This window comes from Amblyraja radiata, chromosome 3, assembly GCF_010909765.2.
Source record: "Amblyraja radiata isolate CabotCenter1 chromosome 3, sAmbRad1.1.pri, whole genome shotgun sequence".
Taxonomy (NCBI): Eukaryota; Metazoa; Chordata; class Chondrichthyes; order Rajiformes; family Rajidae; genus Amblyraja; species Amblyraja radiata.
The window spans coordinates 64351413-64373534 of NC_045958.1; the positions used below are offsets into that span (position 1 = coordinate 64351413).

At 46.1% G+C, this 22122-nt stretch overlaps 1 long non-coding RNA gene across 1 annotated transcript; it reads right to left on the reverse strand.

Moving 5' to 3' along the window:
- Nucleotides 1–6474: 6474 nt before the first annotated feature.
- LOC116970679 lies at nt 6475–20873 on the reverse strand. Its single transcript, XR_004411258.1, has 3 exons — nt 20617–20873; nt 17397–17401; nt 6475–6484 (listed from the first exon to the last, which is right to left on the reverse strand). It is a non-coding gene; the product is annotated as an uncharacterized LOC116970679 (long non-coding RNA).
- Nucleotides 20874–22122: the final 1249 nt, after the last annotated feature.

Below are 22122 nucleotides of genomic sequence, written 5' to 3' on the forward strand. Positions count from 1 at the left end.
GAGAGAGGAGAGAGAGAGAGAGAGAGAGAGAGAGAGAGAGACACACACACACGCACACGCACACGCACACGCACACGCACACGCACACGCACACGCACACGCACACACACACTCACACACACACACACACACACACACACACACAAATCTCTCATTGGACTGGGAGTCGTGTCTTTGTTAACAATGTCCATAACTCCTCTCCCCTCCCTACATCATGTGGGACCCATTGGGCCTCATTACTCCAACGCAATATTCTGGTCTGGAGCCACGGGACGGGGATGGAGGAGCGCGGCTCCAGGCCCGGTCCGTGTCTGTGTCCATGCCTTTGTCCAGCCATACTCAGGGCCCTGGGCTGTGGTACGAGCCAGTGCGGGGTTTTGGGGCAGCTGCTCCGTGCCCGTGGGGAGGCTTCTCCCTCTCTCTCTCTATCTGCGGCTGGTTGCCTCTTCCTCTCCCTCCCCCCTCCCACGGCTTCGCACGTGCGGCATTTTAAAATAATTGAAGGTCTTGAGCCATGGGAGGGAGAGGGAGGTGCCGGGCCCAGTCTGTGTCCGTGTTTATGTCCAGCGTGCTTTTATTGGGGACAGCGAGATTTAAAAAAATGTAAATGAGATCCTATTGTGACGTCATAGCTGTAACTGCCACTGCAATGTTCAAACTGGATTTTGTAAAGTAAAAATGTGAAATATATCATCAATCTGAATGAAACATGATAAAAACACACCACAAGACAATTGTGGGTAAGGTAGTCCAAACATTTTAGCACTATCGTGTACTGTTTTGCCATAATTCAGGGCATGAATCACACATAGGCAGACTCATAAATAAACAATATGCGAGTTTTCGTAATATACAAGACCAAGTGGGTCCCGTTGGGTCCCTGTCACACGGGAGGCCTGGTCTCCAGCGCAACCAGTTCCCCCAACATAATATTCGACCACTCACCCATAGCCCCCATAGGAGGCCTGGTCCCCCAATGCAGCCCATTCCTAATGTAAGATTCCACCACTCACCTGTTCCCCAATGCATTCTGGTCCCCTAATGCAATATTCCACCACTCAACCATAGCCGCCAACTGTGCAGGTCAACTCATTTTTTCACGCTCCCTCATTTTAAACTTTTAAAAAATTGCAATTGCACTAACATTTTTTTATTCTTTAATGTGATTCTTTAAGGTGCCACTGACAAGGCCATCTTTTGTTATCCAAATATAATCATTAAACTTTCAATTTAGAGGGCAATTAAAAGGCTTTACAATCGCAAATGTGCAGTGTTAAGCTGGCAGATTCTTCCCCTGAAGGACATTTCCTGCCAAGGACTCAGTGTCTTGGGATAGCAACATTGTAGTTGGTAGGGCTACAATCCCATTGTGACGTCATAGCTGCTAGCTGCCTGTGCAGATTTGAAGACATCCTTCTCAAAGTGGGATTTTGAAAAGCTTAAAATGTTAATAACTTGTAAAATATAACATCAATCTGAACGAAACTTGACACAAACCACCACATGACAATTGTGAGTAAGCTGGTGGAAACGTTTTTGCTCTATCGTGTACCATTTTGGCGTAGTTCCAGGATCACATCCGCAGACAGACACGCACGCAGGCATAAAAACATACAAGATGAGAGTTTTAGTGATATACTAGACTAAGTGGGACCCGTTGAGTCCCATGTTTACATGGGAGGGCTGGTACCCCGACGCAATATTCCACCTCTCCACCAATTCCAATATTGGTGGCAAGTGGGGAGAGACTTTCTGGAGTGCTGGTATGGGTTCTTGGGGTGGCAGCTCAGTCCCTCAAGCCTGATCTGCTGGCAGCTCACTCATGGCTGGTGGGCTGGCAGTTGACTCATGACTATTCCTTGACATTCCTTTTCAAGCAGGGTGCAAGGCCACCAAATTCAAGTGCAGTTTCATACCACTTCAAGCTGGATCCAAGGCCACCAAATTCAAGTGCAGTTTCATACCACTTTCAGCAGGGTGCAAGGCCACCAAATTCAGTGCAGTTTCATACCACTTCAAGCAGGATGCAAGGCTGCCAAATTCAAGTGCAGTTCATTCCACTTCAAGCAGGGTGCAAGGCCACCAAATTCAAATGCAGCTTCATACCATTTTATGCAGGGTGAAACCACCATAATACCACACAAAACACCAAACTCACAGTTCAGTATATATTCAGTGTGTTCAGTTGATTCACAGCTCAGACAGAGACGTGACCTCTCCCTCCCCATCTTGCAGAGACTGAGTCACACCCACACTTCCGGGTTTTATAACCCCTCCCCCTCCCACCGGAAAAGGTGTGGCTTTCATGGCGTGATTGACAGGAGAGAGATTCTCAACATTTTTTCAACACTAATAACACTTTTATTTTTCATTGATGGGAAGAATTCTCTGCACCTGCTCAGCGGAGGGGGACTGAGTAAGATGGCCAAAAATCAGCCGTAAGTGGTAGCGTTTTATCTAAAATCAATATACAGTGCAAACAGAAAGTTACCCAAAGCACCCAAACCACCATTTGTAGTACAGGTGCACAACCTTTTATCCGGAGTTCCGGAAACCGAAAAGCTCCGAACACCGGACATTTTTTCCAGGATGTCGTCTGCACACCAAAGCTCGCGTTTGGCGCCAAACTTGACCCGAAACGACCCACGGTCAACCCAGGTCTGTACTACTGTAGCGGCTGCCTCCTCCCCGGAGACCGGGGAGACATTTAAACATCTGTAAATCATTGCTTAACATAGAAACATAGAAACATAGAAATTAGGTGCAGGAGTAGGCCATTCGGCCCTTCGAGCCTGCACCGCCATTCAATATGATCATGGCTGATCATCCAACTCAGTATCCCGTACCTGCCTTCTCTCCATACCCTCTGATCCCCTTAGCCACAAGGGCCACATCTAACTCCCTCTTAAATATAGCCAATGAACTGGCCTCGACTACCCTCTGTGGCAGGGAGTTCCAGAGATTCACCACTCTCTGTGTGAAAAAAGTTCTTCTCATCTCGGTTTTAAAGGATTTCCCCCTTATCCTTAAGCTGTGACCCCTTGTCCTGGACTTCCCCAACATCGGGAGCAATCTTCCTGCATCTAGCCTGTCCAACCCCTTAAGAATTTTGTAAGTTTCTATAAGATCCCCTCTCAATCTCCTAAATTCTAGAGAGTATAAAGCAAGTCTATCCAGTCTTTCTTCATAAGACAGTCCTGACATCCCAGGAATCAGTCTGGTAAACCTTCTCTGCACTCCCTCTATGGCAATAATGTCCTTCCTCAGATTTGGAGACCAAAACTGTACACAATACTCCAGGTGTGGTCTCACCAAGACCCTGTACAACTGCAGTAGAACCTCCCTGCTCCTATACTCAAATCCATTTGCTATGAAAGCTAACATACCATTCGCTTTCTTCACTGCCTGCTGCACCTGCATGCCCACTTTCAATGACTGGTGTACCATGACACCCAGGTCTCGCTGCATCTCCCCTTTTCCTAGTCGGCCACCATTTAGATAATAGTCTGCTTTCCTGTTTTTGCCACCAAAATGGATAACCTCACATTTATCCACATTATACTGCATCTGCACTTAAATGTTAGTCAGTTAGTTTGGAAGGCTTTTATGTGAGGGGGGCGGGGGGGGGGGTGAAGGGGGAAACTTTAATTCTTAGTCCCCGACCTGGTCGGAGATGCGGGGAGCGGGCAATGCCTTACCGGGTCGCCGTGCCGTAAGCTCCGGAGCGCTGTGGCCGCCGACTCCCAACATCGCGGAGCTGGGGCTGCGGGCATCTGGCCCCGGGCGGCGCCGGTTGTAGCTCCGACCCCGGCAACTCTACCCCGGGCTGCGCGGCGCTCCAAATCCAGCGCAGACGGCGGCCGGAAGCCTGCAGTCCCAGCTCCGCGATGTTGTGTGTCGGCGGCCACAGCGCTCTGGAGCTTACCGCACGGCGACCCGGTAAGGCATTGCCCGCTCCCCGCTGGTATCCCAGCGCTGCGACGCCGCCGACTCCCAACATCACGGAGCTGGGGCTGCGGGCGTCCGGCCGCTGGCCTCGCTGGATTTGGAGCGCCGCGCAGCCAGGGGTAGAGTTGCTGGGGTCGGAGCTCCAACCAGTGCCGCCCGCGGCCGGCCGCCCGCAGCCCCCAGCTCCGCGATGTTGGGAGTCGGCGGCCACAGCGCTCCGGAGCTTACTGCACGGCAACCCGGTAAGGCATTGCCCGCTCCTCGCCTCTCCGACCAGGTAGGGGACTAAGAATTAAAGTTTCTCCCTTCACCCCCCCCCCCACCACATAAAATCCCTCCAAACTAACTGACTAACATTTAAGCAATGATTTACAATGATTCCCCGGTCTCCGGGGAGGAGGCAACCGCTCCAGACTTTTCAAGCCGCCCGCGCTACCTACCTAATCTACGCTAAAAATCTTCCATTCGGAAATCCGAAAAATTCCGAAATCCGAGAAGTGTCTGGTCCCAAGGCTTTCGGATAAAAGGTTGTGCACCTGTAGTGCCTTTTAACTTCAAGCCAAAGCACCCAAACCTCCATTTGCAGTAGTGCCTTTTAACTTCAAGCCAAATCACCCAAACCACCATTTGCAGCAGTGCCTTTTAACTTCAAGCCAAAGCACCCAAACCACCATTTGCAGTAGTACCTTTTAACTTCAACCCAAAGCAACCAAAGCACCCAAACCACCATTTGCAGTAGTGCCTTTTAACTTCAACCCAAAGCACCCAAACCACCATTTGCAGTAGTGCCTTTTAACTTCAACCCAAAGCACCCAAACAACCATTTGCAGGCAGTGCCTTTTTACATCAAACCAACCATATTTTCATTTTCAAACCACATTAAGGGGACTCACAGTTGAGTAGACATGTGTTCAGTGTTATTCAGAGCTCAGAGAGACGTGACCCTCTGGCTTCCTCCTTCTTGCAGAGACTGAGTGAGGCACACCACTTCCAGGTTTTATAGTCTCTCGCCCCTCCCACCAGCAGGGGCAGCAGAGTGAATGGCAATTAAAAAAAAAACATTAATATTCTCTGATTTTTCATCGATGGGAAAGATCCTCCAGTCCCGGAAGGCGGAGGGGGGCTCTGAGCGAGGTGGCCAAAAATGACGGCGGTAGGTGGCGGCGTTCTCTCGTAAATCGCAGCACAGCGAGTCAAAAGCGGTCAAGATCAGACTTTTAGTAATATAGATTGATAGATATCAGGTCTCTCCTCAACCTCCTGTGATCCAAGTCTGAGAAAACAATCCAAGGCTGAGAAAACAATTCAAGTTTGAGTGTGTGCCATCACAATTGCTGGGCATATAGCAGATAGAACAGTACATACAGAAACAGGCCTTCAGTCCACAATGACTCTGCCAAGCATGATGATGTTAAACTGATCATCTCTACCTGCAAGTGATCCATATTCCTCCATTCCCTGCATATCTATGTGCCTATCTAAAAGCCTATTAAACATCACTATTGTATCTCCCTCCATCACCAACCCAGTCAGTGCATTCCATGCACCACCACTCTCTGTTTAAACAACTTGTCCAATATATTACCTTTAAAATTCCCCCCTCTAGTTTTTTGACATTTTCTCTCTGGGCCAAATGTTCTGACTGTGTACCCTATATGACTCTCATATTTTAATATGCTTCTATCAGGTCAATGTTTCAACCTTCGAGCTCCAGCAAAAATAATGCAGTTTGTCCAACCTCTCCTTTCAATTGATACCCTTGAATCCAACCAGCATTGTCTCCAAAGCATCTACATCTTCCTATAATAGGGGTGACCAGAACTACACACAATACTCCAAATGTGGCCTAACCAAAATGTTGTAAAACTGCAACATGACTTGATGACTCATATACTCAATGCCTGACTGGCAGGAAACACAGCCCCATACAGACATAGCCGTAGAATCTCTACATCAGCTTCCTTCTTTCCTTCATAATTCCTACTTTCACAATTCCTCAGATGAAGCAATCCATGCCTTCATGCAGCATCACCTAGATAACATTCAGGCACGGCCTGATGAGTAGCAACATTTGAGCCGCAAAAGTATCAAGTAGACTTCAATAAGAGAGAGTCTAACTATCTAACCTTGTCTTTCGCTGGCATTATTCAATGCACCCACCTTTATGAAAATCTTGCAGGTCAACATTAACCAGAAAGTCAACTGGAGCAGACAGATAAATACCGTGACTCACCTATTGATACCCCAAGATGTTTCTACCATCTACAAGGAACAAATAAGGAGCATGGTAAATATTCTTCACTTAAGTAAGGATATCAGGGGTTTTGGAGTGAAGGCAGGAGAGTGTGGTTGAGAGGGAAAGATAGATCAGCCATGATTGAATGGTGGTCTGACTTGATGGGCCGAATGGCCTAATTCAGCTCCTAGAACTTATGAATTTTTGAACTTGCCTAGGGTGGTGCAGCAGGATCCCTTACAAAACAAATCACCATCCAGGACAAAGCAGCCTGCTTGATCGCCAATATATCCACCGCCACTGCACAATGTATCCATTACAAAATGTACTGACAATTTTAGCCCAGGCTATTCTGACAGCACCTTTCAAACTCTTACAAACTTTACACAGGCAGCACCCAAAATCGAGATTGAACCTAATTGTATGTTGCGCATCAATAATTTTTTGTCTTGTGAACAAATGTAACTCAGTCCTTTCCCTCACTATTTAAAACAAATACTTTGTTTATGCCACGAAAATGAATAACTCCACATTATCCTACATTATATTGTATCTGCAATATATAATTTGTCCCTAAAAGCCTCTTCCTATGTCCACTCCCACTTAATTTTGTATCATCAGCAAACTTGGAAGTGTGAAATTTGGTCTCCTCTGTCAAAGCATGAAAAGCCAGGGTCCGAACACCAATCCCGGCAATACCCCCACACGGACCCAGCACACTGATGCAATTATAAAGAAAGCCCATCAAAGCCTCTACTTCCTGAGACGATTACGGAGATTTGGTATGTCAGAGAGGATTCCCTTGAACGTCTACAGGTGTACAGTAGAGAGCATATTGACTGGTTGCGTCATGGCCTGGTTCAGCAACTTGAATGCCCAGGATCTAAAAAGACTGCAAAAAGTTGTGAATACTGCACAGTCCATCACCGGCTTTGACCTCCCCTCCATCGAAGGGATTTACCGGAGGCAGCCAGCAACATCAGAGACGTTCACCACCCTGGCCATACACTTATTTCACACCTGCCATCGGGAAGAAGGTACAGGAGCCTGAAAACTGTAACGTCCAGGTCCAGGAACAGCTTCTTCCCTACAACCATCAGGCTATTAAACACTACAACCTCAAATAAGCTCGGAACTACAATAGACTATTATTGTTATTATTACACTATTATTGTTTGTTTTGTGTGTGTACATGTGTGTGTGTTTATACATATATGCATGTATTTGTGAGTATGTATATATATACACACTAAACTTTTTTCTCTCTCTCTCGTTTATTATATTGTTTACAGCGCACTATGTTTACATATTCTGTTGTGCTGCAGAAAGTAAGGATTTTATTGTTCTATCTGGGACATATGACTATAAAACACTCTTGACTATCCCAAGAAAGGTTTGTTTATTCCCATTCATCATCTCCTGTCAGGTGCTCTATTTCACATGCAATAACTTGTGGAACAATCTCCTAGGCAAAGCCTTGTTGAAGATTATCTGAAAATCCTAATACTCCACATCCACTGGTCCCTCCTTACCTAATCAATTTATGCTCTGTAGGGACAGTCTTTACGACATCTCAGCGATTTAGCCCTCGATAGTGACTAATTTGCTGACTATGGTTCAGAAGATAATCTTACGCATTCCACGAGCTCTCCAAGAGATATTCAAAGCCATCGAAAGATGAGTATTCCTGAAATAGTTTCTTTATTGTAGTAGTACAAAACAGTAAAAACACTCATAAAAACTTCTTCTTGTATAAGTACATCGTCTTCCAGCATATATATATATTTCAATCATACTCGTGATCATGTCGTGATCATGGTCGAAAACTATATCTTCCCATGGTCTTCACCAAACTAAACTAAACTAAACTGCGCCAGAATCCTAGCCACGAACACGACCCAGACTACATATAAATCCCACCCACATACTTACAGGCAGATACAATTAAAGGTAACTGGCTATAATTATAACATACTGAGTTAAGCTAAATGGCTACTACATTCTCCATCTTTCTTCTCAAGCTCCCATTCCCTCTCTTCATCTCTCTCACCAAACCTCCAGTACTCATTCTGGATTTCCTCCCTAAACCCCCTTTCTCTGCCTGTATTAGCTTCATGAGCACCTACAGACCTGAGTAAAGATGTTTGCAAATGCTTTAGTGTTGTCTTTTGCAATAGCATGCTACTTTGTGCTGTTGCTAAGGATGGGGATGTTCATGGACTTTTATCCTGCTAGCTCTTCAATTGCCCACTGCCATTCATGACTAGATTGACAGGAACGGAGTGGCTTTCTTCTGATACCTTGTGCCATATTTCATCTATTGCATTTGCTCCTTAGCAACCCAGGTTCAGTCATGACCATTTGTCATCTGCGTGAAGCCTGTACATTCTCTATGTTACTGGGCACTCCAGTTTCCTCCCACATTCAAATGTGTTCAGTTTAATAGGCCACTGTAGATATTGCTCTGGTGTGCAGGGGAGTGGTAGGATCTATGCGGCAAGATGGATGTGGGGGGTTGATGGAAATGGAATGGGAATAGAAAATGGGATTAGTGTAAGATTAGTGTAAATGAGTGGTTGATGGTCAGCATGGATTCAGTGTGTTTCCATACTGTCGGACTCAACACATACCTGTTAGTCACCGGTAATTAAATATAACTATCCTGTATGGTTTCATTTTCTACATTAACTTTACTATGAGTGATTATAAATCTAGCAATTTGACTATTTAATTAAAAATTAAAATTACAAAAGCACGCCTGCAATTCACTTGAGAAAAACAATTGCTTTCAACCAGTTTGAGTGGAACTGTTAGAAGAGTAAATCTACCTACTCTCAAAACAACAGTAATTGTTCTTTAAGCTTTCATAATAGGCATTCATTTAACCTTTATCCTCTCCCTGTTAAGCAGTGCTGTTTATATGCCAGAACATATTTGCCATCTATTGGATCAATTACCTGAGCATTCATGTGAATTAAAAAATTAATTTGTTTAATTCTTACAGTGCATGAAGACAAGGTTGACTGCTTAGAATTTCATTTGTGGTTGAAATGTTCTATAAAGCAGGAATGAATGGATCTTTTTTCCAGATGGTTGGTAGTGACTAATGGAGGCTGTAGGAATCCGTGCTTGAGCGGGGAAAAGCATAAGATTTGTGAGATGGGGTTGGGAAGAATATGAGCTGTGGAGAGGAGGCAAAGAACTCCAATATGATTTGCACATGTGCGAATAGGCAATTTCATGGTGGATGCGTTTAATGTAGGTAAAGGTGAGGCTATCTTGTTTGTTTCTAAAAATAGAAAGACAGATTATTAAGCAAACAAAACTGCTGGAGAAACTCAGTGAGCCAAGCAGGACCCACAGTGGGAAATAGATACAGTAGATCACGCCTCAGATCTGGAGCCTTTTGCAAACTGAAGGACAAGCGTTATCTGTCCATTTACCTCTGCTGATGCTGCCTGACCCACTGAGTTCCTCAAGCTGTTTGTTTGCTGTTCTAGATTCGATCATCTGCAGTCTCTTGTGTCTCCAAGGCAGATTATTATCTGAATGTAAAGAGAAGGTTCAACATGACAGGTAGACAAAAATGCTGGAGAAATTCAGCGGGTGAGGCAGCATCTATGGAGCGAAGGAAATAGGCAATGTTTTGGGCCAAAACCTTTCTTCAGGCAACATAACAGATGTGTTTAGCTATAGCAAGCAGTTAGGATGGTGAAAGGCATGTTAGCCTTCACTGCAAGAGGGATACAAGGAGGCAGCTGTAAGAGGCCATGGTAGGACCATATCTGGAGTTTATTCTGCATTTTTCATTTGAGGAAGGATGTTCTTGCCTTTGAAGGATTGCAGAGCTGGTGTATGAGGAAAGATTGGGTTAGTCCGGTCTTTATTTACTGTAGTGTGGATGAATGTGTTATGATCTCTAAAGGGCCTGTCTCACTTGGGCGTCATTTGCGTGTAATGCAGATGGCGCACAAAGATTTTGTACATCCCAAAATCCTGGGGCGCCACACGCGGCTGCGCGTCACTGCCTACGTCACCACGCACCTTGCACACGTAATGCGCACCATGCGCACATCACGTGCGCGGCACGACGCATGCATCGTGTGTCGTTATGCGTAAATGATGTAGCGTAAATTACGCGCAAATGACGCCCAAGTGGGACAGACCCTTAAGATACTGAAAAAAACAGGAGAAAACTGACAAGATGTTCCTGGTAGTTGGAGGTCACAGCCTTGTGAAATGGGATATTTCAGTCAAGATCAGGAGAAATGTACTTACCCCGGAGACAGTAAACTTGTGAAATTGTCTGTCACAGAAGATAGACAATAGACAATAGGTGCAGGAGTAGGCCATTAGGCCCTTCAAGCCAGCACCGCTATTCAATATGATCATGGCTAATCATCCCCAATCAGTACCCCGTTCCTGCCTTCTCCCCATATCCCCTGACTCCGCTATTTTTATGAGCCCTATCTAGCTCTCTCTTGAAAGCATCCAGAGAATCTGCCTCCACCGCCCTCAGATAGGGGAGAACCAGTCTTGAATATATTTAAGGATGAAGATATATTTCTTAATGCGCAAGGGATCAATGAATATGGGTAGAAGGAGAAAACAGAGCACTGAAGTGATTAGTCAGCCATGGCAAAGCAGGTCGAAAGGCTCCCATTTTCTATGCTTCTTTTTTGATGGAGCATCACCCTGTTGTACTGTGCCTTTAAAACTCATTCCAGTGACTCCAAAGAGCTGAGTACAAACTGTTAGTATGGATATATTGCGCATGTAGGAAGGAACTGCTGCAGAAGAGTCTCGACCCCAAACATCACCCATTCCTTTTCTCCAGAGATGAGTTACTCCTGCTTCTTGTGTCTGTTTTTGGATATATCGCATGCTTAACTCAACACTTTTCTAGGCACAAATCTGTAAAAATCAGGCCATTCTGGTTCTGGAATACAGTTACAAAACAAATCTGAAGTAAATAGTGGAAAATAAGATGTGCTTGGGGGTGTAATCTTCTGGATTATCACTTGCTTTCTCTAATGTTTGCAGATAGATGAACTGCAAATAATCCTGCCTTTAAACCATGCTGGATACTTACCTTGAAGTAACGTGGATATTTTAATAAGAGTCGAGTTGAACTGCCTTTTGCATTTGGAGATGTCTGTTGCCTGATGTTCAAAATTCGATGTGAGCCTCTTGCAACACCAAAGCCAGAAGTAGACTTGTTTCCCTAGTGCAGCCTGATATGGAAGCTGACCACGCAGCTCAGGGAAAATGTTGTTACCAAATTGTTCATACCAGTATGAGTTGTACAAACACTGTAGTTGGAATGCACTTGGAGCATCATGTGAGGTTCTAAACTCCGCTCTGTGTGAATTAAGCTAGAGAGTGCAAAATCAGTGTGATTTTACTAAATAGTAGAGCAGGCACAAGTCAAGTCAAGTCAAGTTTATTCGTCACATACACATGCGAGATATGCAGTGAAATGAAAAGTGGCAATGCTCGCGGATTGTGCAAAAAAAAACAAACAAACAAACTACAAAACAGAATGTAACAAAATCACATATTCATATATAACAAATTAGTGGGAGGAAAGAAAAAGGAAAAAAACAGCAATTTAAAAAAAGAACAGTAAAATGGTGCAGTAAAGTTAGTCCCTGGTGAGATAGGAGTTTACAGTCCTAATGGCCTCTGGGAAGAAACTCCTTCTCATCCTCTCCATTCACACAGCATGGCAACGGAGGCGTTTGCCTGACCGTAGCAGCTTGAACAGTCCATTGCCGGGGTGAAAGGGGTCTCCCATGATCTTGTTGGCTCTGGAGTTGCACCTTCTGATGTATAGTTCCTGGAGGGGGGCGAGTGAAGTTCCCATAGTGCGTTTGGCCGAACGCACTACTCTCTGCAGAGCCTTCTTGTCCAGGGCAGAGCAGATCCCAAACCAAATCGTGATATTTCCGGACAAGATGCTTTCCACAGCCGCTGAGTAGAAGCACTGGAAGATCCTCAGAAACACTCTGAATTTCCTCAATTGCCTGAGGTGGTAAAGGCGCTGCCTTGCCTTACTCACCAGTGCTGCAGCGTGTGATGTCCATGTCAGATCCTCTGAGATGTGGACTCCCAGGTATTTATTACAGCTCACCCTATCCACAGTATCCCCATTTATCTTCAATGGTGTGTATGTCCTCGGATGATGTGCCCTCCTAAAGTCCACGATCAGCTTTAGTTTTTTTAACATTCAGAGTGCCAGATCAGCCACCTCCTCCCGGTAGGACTTCTCATCGTTATCTGAGATCAGCCCCACCACCACAGTGTCATCAACAAACTTGATTATCGAGTTGGAGCTGAACCTAGCCACACAGCCATGTGTGTACAGGGAGTACAGTAGGGGGCTGAAGATGCAACCCTGGGGGAATCCGGCACTCAGGGTGAGGGACTTCGATGTATTTCCCTCCATCTTGACTACCTGGGGCCTGGTGGAGAGAAAGTTCAGGACCCAGGCACACAGGGGAGTGTTGAGCCCCAATTCCAGCAGCTTCTCGGCAAGTCTGGTGGGGACTATCGTGTTGAAGGCTGAACTGAAGTTATGAACAGCATCCTCATGTAGCCCCCCTTCTGGCTGTCAAGGTGAGAGAGCGCGGTGTGCAGAACCTGGGAGACCGCATCGTCCGTGGATCTGTTCGGACGGCATGCGAATTGTAGCGGGTCCATGTTACGAGGGAGGAAGGTGCAGATGTGTTTCTTGATCAGCCTCTCAAAGCATTTCATGACCACCGAGGTGAGGGCCACCGGACGGTAGTCATTCAGACAAGCTGGGGAGGCATTTTTAGGTACCGGTATAATGATGAATCTTTTGAAGCAGGCTGGGATCACGGACTTGACCAGGGAAAGGTTGAATATTGTAGTGAGCACCGGAGCTAGCTGCGTAGCACAGGACTTAAGTACTCGCCCCGAGATGCCATCTGGGCCTGCAGCTTTCCTTGTGTTCACCTGTGTCAGAGCCCTCCTCACGTCATGCTCGGACAATGTGTGCATATTCCTCCCTTCAGCTGCGATAGCCAGCACGCTGGCGGTATTGTCGTTAGTCGGCAGACCTGGGGTGATGTTGCCCGTCTCAAAACGAGCGTAAAAGGAGTTCAGGTCATCAGCTAGAGAGGTGCCGGCACTTCCGGATGAGGGGGGGGGGGGGAGGGGGTGCTCCGGTAGTTGGTTCAAGCCCGTAGCCCCTGCCACAGGCGTCTGGTGTCCTGCTGCTCCATCTGTGGCTCCAACTTGTCCCTGTACCTCCTTTTTGCGTCCTTCACTGCCCTTCGCAGTATGTAGGACTCTACCTTGTAGATGTCCATATTCCCGACTGCTCCTTACTGGAGATTCAACGGCGCTTCCTGCCCCTTGTTTTACAGGGGTAAAAACCCACTGGAATACTGGAGCTTTACCCACATCGGATGGTACTCCACCCCCGCAGCTGCCTTAAATTCCCCCTGCAAGTCTTCAAGTCTGAAGAGATCCTATGCAGACTGCACGTTACTGACCCCGTAAAAATGATCCATTTTGGGAATTCTCTCATGCCTTATAGCATTTTTGCGAAGGCAATATCCCCTACTGTGTATTACATAGAAATGTTAATGCAGCTTTCTGCACTTTCGAGAGTTGAGTTTGCAAAAGGCCGTAATGACTCCAGTAGGCAGTTTTTGGACTCGCTGAAATAATTATTTGATTACATATCATCACTGAGATATCCCAACTGATGAAATTGACTTATGGAACATTCAAAAGTCTGGCAGTTATCTGAACTGGCATATTTCCCAGCCGTATCCAGCATATTCCCCTCCTTAGCTAATGAGAAGTTAAATCCGTGATGTTCTTAGCCAATCTTCCTCCAGTGAATATCCTATCTCCAAAGGGATGGCAAATGTGACAAGAGCCGGTAGCTCCTTCATATGATTAAAATGCAGCATATCCCCCATTAGTTCAAGGGATTCAAATTCCTTATCGATATCCACATAGTTGGAGTCACATATGCAATAATCTCCAACACTCCCCTCTTCTGAGCAGGAAATATTATAACGCAACCCTGAACCAGGTGTTGCTTCCATAGGCATCTGACTGGCACACCCTGTAAGTGTCTCCTGAGCCAGGAGCACATCCCCTTTATTTATTTATTTATATATTTATTTACCCGCTCGTTTATTTATTTGTGTTTCTATTTATTTGTTTATTGATCCGTCCGTCTATTTTTCTTTCTTTCTTTGTTTGTTTGTTCATTTATTTCACTCACTAGACAGGTTGCGCCTGCTAGTGACTCCGAGTCTAGCCTTGCTCCCTTCTGGATCCTCAACTGAGTCTCCTAGGGGAGGAATATAACGCAACACTGAACCAGGTGTTGCTTCCTCAGGCCTCTGGCTGGCTCCCTTTTGGGGCTCCAAAGGAGATGTCTGAACAGGTCTCGCCCGTCAGATGCTCCGAACAGCTGCCTGCTCCCATGGAGCCCCAAAACCCAAGGTGTCTGTACGACCCCGCTCGTCATTTTTTTCTCCCCAACAGCTGTCTGCTCCCTCCCGGAGACTCAATAGCGGTAGTTGCACAGGCTTTTCGAGATCGACCACCCTCCATGGCAGTAGCTGTGCGGCCGCTTCTTGAGTAACTGCACTGGCCGCGGCCGTCAGCTTCTCCAAGCCCGCTGCACCTAATTAACAGAGCAGCGGGCTGTTCCTGGAACAAAAAATTCCTTACCCGCCAGGAACAGTTTCGAACTGCTCCGAATATCGCGCCATGCGTCGACGTATTGACGCGCATGCGGGCTGGTGGGCTCTTCACGTAGTCACTCACATGACTTCGATATAAAATTGCAATGGTAGATTACAATCATTATATACTGTCTGCACCTGAACTTCTTAATTTTGATTCTAGACTTACCAAGACCCGATTGATATTGTATTGGTTTGCTATTGTCACATGCACTGAGATACAGGTTTGCATGCTGCCAGTCAAATCATTACTAATTTATAGTGGTGGTCAATACTGGAGAGAGTTAGCAGCTTCATATTCCTGGGTGTTAACATCTCAGATGACTGGCTTTGGGCCCAGCACAGAGCTATCTCCAAGAGGGTTGTTGGAGATAGCTCTATTTTCGTAGAAGTTTAAATGGATTTGTTACGTCTCCGAATATTCTAACAACCTTTTACAGCTGTACTATAGTAAGTATTCTAACGGATTGTTCCACAGCACAGCCTGGTATGGCAATTCTAATGCACAGGAACACAAAAGGCTGCAGAGAGTGGTGGCCACTGCCTGGTCCATCATGCACACGACCTTCCTCTCCATCAAAAGCATTTACATGAAGTACAGCCTCAAGAAGTTAGCATTGAACATCAAGGATCTCCACCATCTGGCTGTTCCCTCTCCTCACTGGTACCATTGGGCAGGAGGTAGAGAAACCTGAAATCCCACACGCCAGGTTCTGGAACTATGACTTTCCTGCAACTATCAAGTTCTTGACACAACCATAACCCAACCACGACAACTGAACATTATGGTTCGTTTTTTGCACTGCTGTGGATTGCTTTATATCCTAATTACGTTTTTGCACTGATGTCTTGAATTTTGTGCTGTCTTTTTTCCTTTAGAATTTTATGTCATTTATTTATAATTTCTGTGTCATTTTTGTGTGTTTGTTTGTCTGAGTATGTGTCCGTGAGGAATTAGCTGACTATATATGAAGGTTTACCAAATTTCCTCAAATAAATCAGTCTGCCCCAACCACTTCACTAGTGATACTAAAATTGTTAGAAATGCACATACTGTATACGCACATATGTAATAAAGGATGCTTAATGCTTTTTATATAAGCGATTCGTGCAGCATTCATTGTATAATTGTAGTAAAAGTCCTTTATACAATGTGTAGGAAAGAACTGCAGATGCTAGTTTACATCGAAGGTAGTCACAAAATCCTGGAGTAACTCAGCCGGCAGCAGCATCCCTGGAGAGAAGGAATGGGTAACATTTCAGGTTGAGTTCCTTGGAAGGTTTACTCCAGCAATTTGTGTCGGCCTTTATACAATTCCATATAATAGATAACTTAAACTAGTAACCTATTGAATCTCTGACTACCAAACATGTCTCAGTTTTTGAATTTATTTAATGACTTTTATTTATCACTAAATAATAAATTATTGAGCATTTGTTGATAATAAACAATAATTTTAATAATTAAATAATTGCTAATAATTAATATTATCATTATATAATAACAAAATATCCGAATATTTTATTATTGTTATATTTTGGCGGTCGCAAGAACGACAACTGAACTTTTAAACAAATCTTTATTCGAAAATTCACTTTTCAGTACACAGGTTCTCTCGACACGTCTGACCACATCGGTGTTCAATGCTGAACTGCCGCGCAAAAGCAAAACTGCGTGAAAACAAGCAGCCCCTCCCGAGTCACATGACCGCGGCTTCCGAACGCCAGGTTCGATACCTGCGTGCGCCAGTAGGCACCGCTACATGCCCCCCCCCCCCAGAATCCGCGGTACAGAAACGCACGGGTAACTGGACGGTTCGACTGGAATGCGTAGTCCGAGGTCGGCAGGCGAGCATAACAGTAGAGGCCGGCAAAACAAAACCGGAGGGACGCGCAAAACGCGAATGATGGATGGGCGTAACAGAGGGGATCAGAGAAACATGACCGGCGATAACAGGTGCAGAGGGCGGCAAAACGGCCGGTGGACGTCCTCTACGCCGCGGAGTAGCCACTATCACCGGGCTATCCTTGTCGACGTGTGTTGGCTTAAGGCGGCTCACAGAGATGAACTCCACCTTGCCACCCATTTCCAACGTAAATGTCGAGGCACCAGTACTCAGCATCCTGTACAGACCCTCGTACACTCGCTGTAACGGCGAGCGGTGGCATCTCTACGGAGGAAAACATAAGCACAATCCCGTAACATAGTAGGCACATGCACCGCAGACGAACCATGCCAGGAAGTGGGAACCGGGACCAAAGCGTGTGCCCCCTCGCGAAGGTCAGCTAACAACGCCAAAACCGGGACCTCTTGATCCCGGGGGTTGGGCAGGAAATCCCCGGGAACTCGCAAAACCAAGCCGTAAACTAACTCGGCCGAGGAGGCGTTGAGGTCCTCCTTAGGCATGGTTCTGATGCCAAGGACCCAAGGCGACTGGTCGACCCAGTCTGGGCCGGTGAGTCGAGCTTTCAACGCCGACTTGAGGTGCCAGTGGAAACGCTCAACCAAACCGTTAGACTCTGGATGATAGGCAGTGGTCTGGTGCAGCTTCGCGCCATACAGCTGCACCATACCACTCCACAGGGAGGGCATGAACTGGGCCCCACGATCGGTAGTGATATCGGAGGAACCCCGAAATGAGTGATCCAATTCGAGACAATGGCCCTCGCGCACGCCTCAGCGGAGGTATCCGTTAACGGTATCGACTCCGCCCACCTGGTAAACCTGTCCACGATAGTCAGTAGGTGAGTAGCCCCGCGCGACCATGGCAAGGGACCCACCAGGTCAACATGGATGTGCAGGAATCTGCCGTCCGTGACGGCGAAATCCTGGACCAGCACATGTCTCTGCACCTTGGAGGTCTGGCATGGGATGCAGGAACTGGACCCATGCTGCGACCTGCTTCCTCAACCCATGCCAGATGAACTTTGCCCCAACCAAGGCCGAGTTGGCGCGAATGGATGGGTGCGCTAGGCTGTAGATAGTGTCGAAAATCCGCCGCCTCCAAGCAACCGGAAGAATGCGACGGGCTTTGCCCATGGAGATATCGCAAAGGACTTGCACGCGGCGCCGCAAGGCACCTTAGCCAGCTTGAGTCCTGATTCAGCATTGCGCTAAGCCTCCGTACCGGCATCTGCCTGTTGGGCAGCGGCCAGCTCTGCATAATCCACGCCTAGACTTTTTTTTTTTTTTTTTTTTTTTATATTTTATTTTATTAGAAGTAAGTACAGTCATATGGCACCAAAGTGCCTAATATATATTTTCATAATACATTTTATGTACAACTTCTTTTTTTTTTTTTTGTTACACTGAAAAAAGATTAGAATAAGAAAAAGAAGTTAGATAGTAAAGGATAGAAAGATGTGAAATATATAGTGTGTGAAAAAAGAAAACGAGTAAATGAAAAAAGTTGAGAGAGAGAATAGAGAGAAGAAAAGAAAAAAAAAAAAAAGAGGAGATCATTATTTATAGTCTTGACCAACCCTCGTCCAGTCCTGAAACAGTTATTTTTTACAATTGTGTTGCACCATATGATTCCAAAAAAACGACGAATGGAGACCAACTCGTTATGAATTGGTCTGATTTATCCATTAGGAGGAATCGCATTTCCTCAAGATGAGCGGTGTCCAACATACTTGCAATCCACATTTTAAGCGTTGGTATTGATGTACCTTTCCAAAATTTAAGAATTAATTTTTTTGCTATTATTAAACCATAGTTAAGGAATAGATTTTGAGATGTGTTCAATTTATTCCCATCTTCCATTACGCCAAATATAATCATTTCAGTATTAGGTTCCATTCTTGTCTTGAATAATTTTGTAAATATTTCAAAAATATCATTCCAAAATCTATAAAGTTTTATGCAGGAGACTAAGGAGTGTGTTATAGTTGCCTTTTGGGCTAGACATTTATCACAAGTGGCGGATATATTTGGATAAAATTTGTTCAATCTTGTTTTTAAGTAATATAATCTATGTACAATTTTAAATTGAATTAAATTATGTCTTACATTAATTGAACATTTGTGAATATATATCAGGTATTTTTCCCATTTAACCTTCGTAATTTTTATCATTAGTTCCCGTTCCCACTCTTCTCTAAGTACCTCTGTCGATGGTAGGTCTATATTTAGAATACTATTATATAAATATGATATTAATTTTTGTGAGTCAGCTTCAATATTCATTGCCTCTTCCAATAAGTCAGGAGTTACTTTTTGATATCCTTGTATATATTTTTTCACGAAATCGCAAATCTGAAGATATTTAAAATATTGGTTGTTTTTCAATTTAAATTTTAATTGTAATTGTTGGAACGCCTAGACTTAACGCTGAAACTTCGGGCAGCACTGGACGGCACAGCGCGTCAGCCACAACGTTCAGCTTCCCTGCCACATGCCGAATATGAGACGTGAATTCGGAAATGTAGGCGAGGTGCCGTTGCTGTCTGGCAGACCAGGGATCGGATACCTTGGTCAACGCGAACGTAAGTGGCTTGTGGTCTGTGAATGCGGTGAACGCTTGCCCCTCCAGAAAATAACGGAAATGGCGGATGGCTAGGAGGAGCGCAAGGAGTTCCCGGTCGAAAGCGCCGTGGCAGGTAATGCTGTGACCCAAGAAAGAAATGGAACGTAAACCGAACTGGCACTTCGTGGGGTTGATGACCAATCCGTGCCGTTTGAAAAGCAGGCGGAGGTGCCTGACGTGCTCTGCCTGCGAGCTGCTGGCCACCAGAACATCTTTGGGCGCTCGGAGGCAGGACGCTGGCATTGGCATCCACCAGGAAACGGTGGTCGGAAAGGCGATCGCGAATGTAGAGGCGTTCGTTTGGGCCGATCTCGTTCCCATCTATTGATGATCGGCCGAGGCATTTCCCTGATACGAGCAGGGGCTCCAGCATTTTCGGGATTCGGGCCCGTATCGTTGATGGTAGTAACACCCGCGACGTTGGCTGTAGACCATTGGCTGCGGCGATGCTTCTTCGGCGCTGGGCTGGGCTTCTTCTTCTTCCCGATGTCGTCTCGGTTGCACCCGCGCCGTGACCACGGGGCAGGTGAAAAGCATACACGTCCCACCGTCTGTGTGCCCACAATTCGTCAGCTCTCTCCGCGGGTTGTTGGGGGTCACTCAAATCAGCTCCGGCGAGCATCAGTTGGACTTCGTTAGGCATCTGCTCCAGGAACGCCTATTCGAAGAGCAGACTTGGGCGGTGCCGTCCATCAGGGCTTACATCTCCGCCATGATGGTTGATGGCCGCATTTCGTTGTCTCTGTACTGTACACTGACAATGACAATTAAAATTGAATCTGAATCACCGACACAGTCCATGTGCAGCAGCCTTGCTGCTCTGTCTCTGTGGCTGAGACCGTAAGCGTGGAGCAGCAGGGCCTTCAGCCCTTCGTATTTGGCGATGGTCGGCGGGTCCCTGATGTAGGACAACAGCCTAGAGGCACAGTCCTGCGGAAATGCTCCCACCACATGAATGTACATAGTATCGTCCGCTACGATGCGATGGAGGTGAAACTGTGCCTCAACGTGGGCGAACCACATCTGAGCAACCTGGCAGCTGCTGCCTGGCACTCTCACAAAATGCCAGTGTACGAAGAGGACGTTAAGAACATTCAGTTCACTCAATGCAAACTTTAGTTCATTTGTTCCTTGCACCCACGGAAATCTGCAGCACGGTCGTGACGAGGGGGTTCTGAAGTTGCATTCTCTCGATTGAGGACATTTTCTTGACTCTCCTAGAAGCATTGAGCCATGGCTTTACCAGTGGTTGTCTGTCTAACTGAAACCTCTCTCCCCTCTCTCCCCACTTCTCACCATCTCTCCCTGTCTCCCACTTGCATCTGCCCCCTCTCTCTTGCTGTTACACCCCACTCTCCCGGCTACCTGGCACCCCGTTCACTTTTTTGTATTCTCGAATGACCTTTGACAAATCCCATGATTCCCTGCGTTTTTCGGAATACTGAACTGGCTTATTGGGAGATTTACTTTATTCATGCAAACTTAATTAAAATAGGCAGAAGGGGTCAGTGTCAGTTCAGAGATTTATTGAGCTCTATCTTACAATCATATAAATTACATTTATTCTTGTCTAATTACTAACATTATAATGTCATTAATGAAAAGATACTGATTAGTTATTTGAAGAACGAGTGCCATTAAGTCAACATTATCATGTTTCTCAATGGAAAGGTTAACAGTTTAAATAATAACATGTACAGGGCCAACACATTATGTAAAAGCATTGTAGCGATGTTACAAAACTTACCTTCAGCGGAGCTGCAGTTCTGCCACAGACCGTGTGCGCGACTTTGGCGCCTTTGAGGGGGGGGGGGGGGGGGGCGGGATTAAAATCCAGTTTTGTACTGTCGGAGGCGGTTTTCCTCGGGCTGCTAGCTGCTGAAGAAAAATCGATTGGACTTCCATTCACGGTGGGGTTTTTTTTAAATCGCTAAACAATTTAATAATTCGATTAAAATAAAACATGACTTCTAATGCCCTCAACGCCTACAACGTGACGGATCGCAAGAATGGGACAAAACAAAGGTTAATTGTATTGTATTGTATTGTATTGTATTCAAATTTATTGTCATTGTCTCAATTAGAGACAACGAAATGAATTTTCCTTACAGGCAGTATCATAAAAATAAATAAATAATAAATAATAAAACATATTAAAAATAAAATTGAATTAAAAAAAGAAAAGCACAAACACAGAAAGTCCATGACACAACATAACACAGTGGCACCAAGGTGAGGAAGGCACCATAGTCCAGCCAGCCTCCCCTCCGATCTTCCCAGATGTTCATCCGTGGTCTGGGCCTTCCGAGCACCCGCAGTCGCCGCACCGGGCGGCCTGATGTTCAGGCCCTCACGCCGGGCTGGTGGAACGCCGACGCCGATCCCCGACGGTGAACATCCTCCTCCTCAGCGGCCCGGACCTCCTGATCAGCCACCTCCCGCAGCCGGAGTCCGCAGCTCCCGAGTCCGCAGGCCGAGCCGGGCGGAGTCGCAGGACCCCGCGTTGTTGATCAGCGCCGCCCGCGTTGGGAGCTCCGCAAACCGCAGCTCCATGATGTCGTTGCAGCAGGTCCAGCACTCCGGGCTCCAGACGGCGATCCCCGGTAAGGCATCGCCAGCCCCGCGATGTTACAGCGCTGTCCCGCCGCTGCTGGAGCTCTGGTCGATCCCG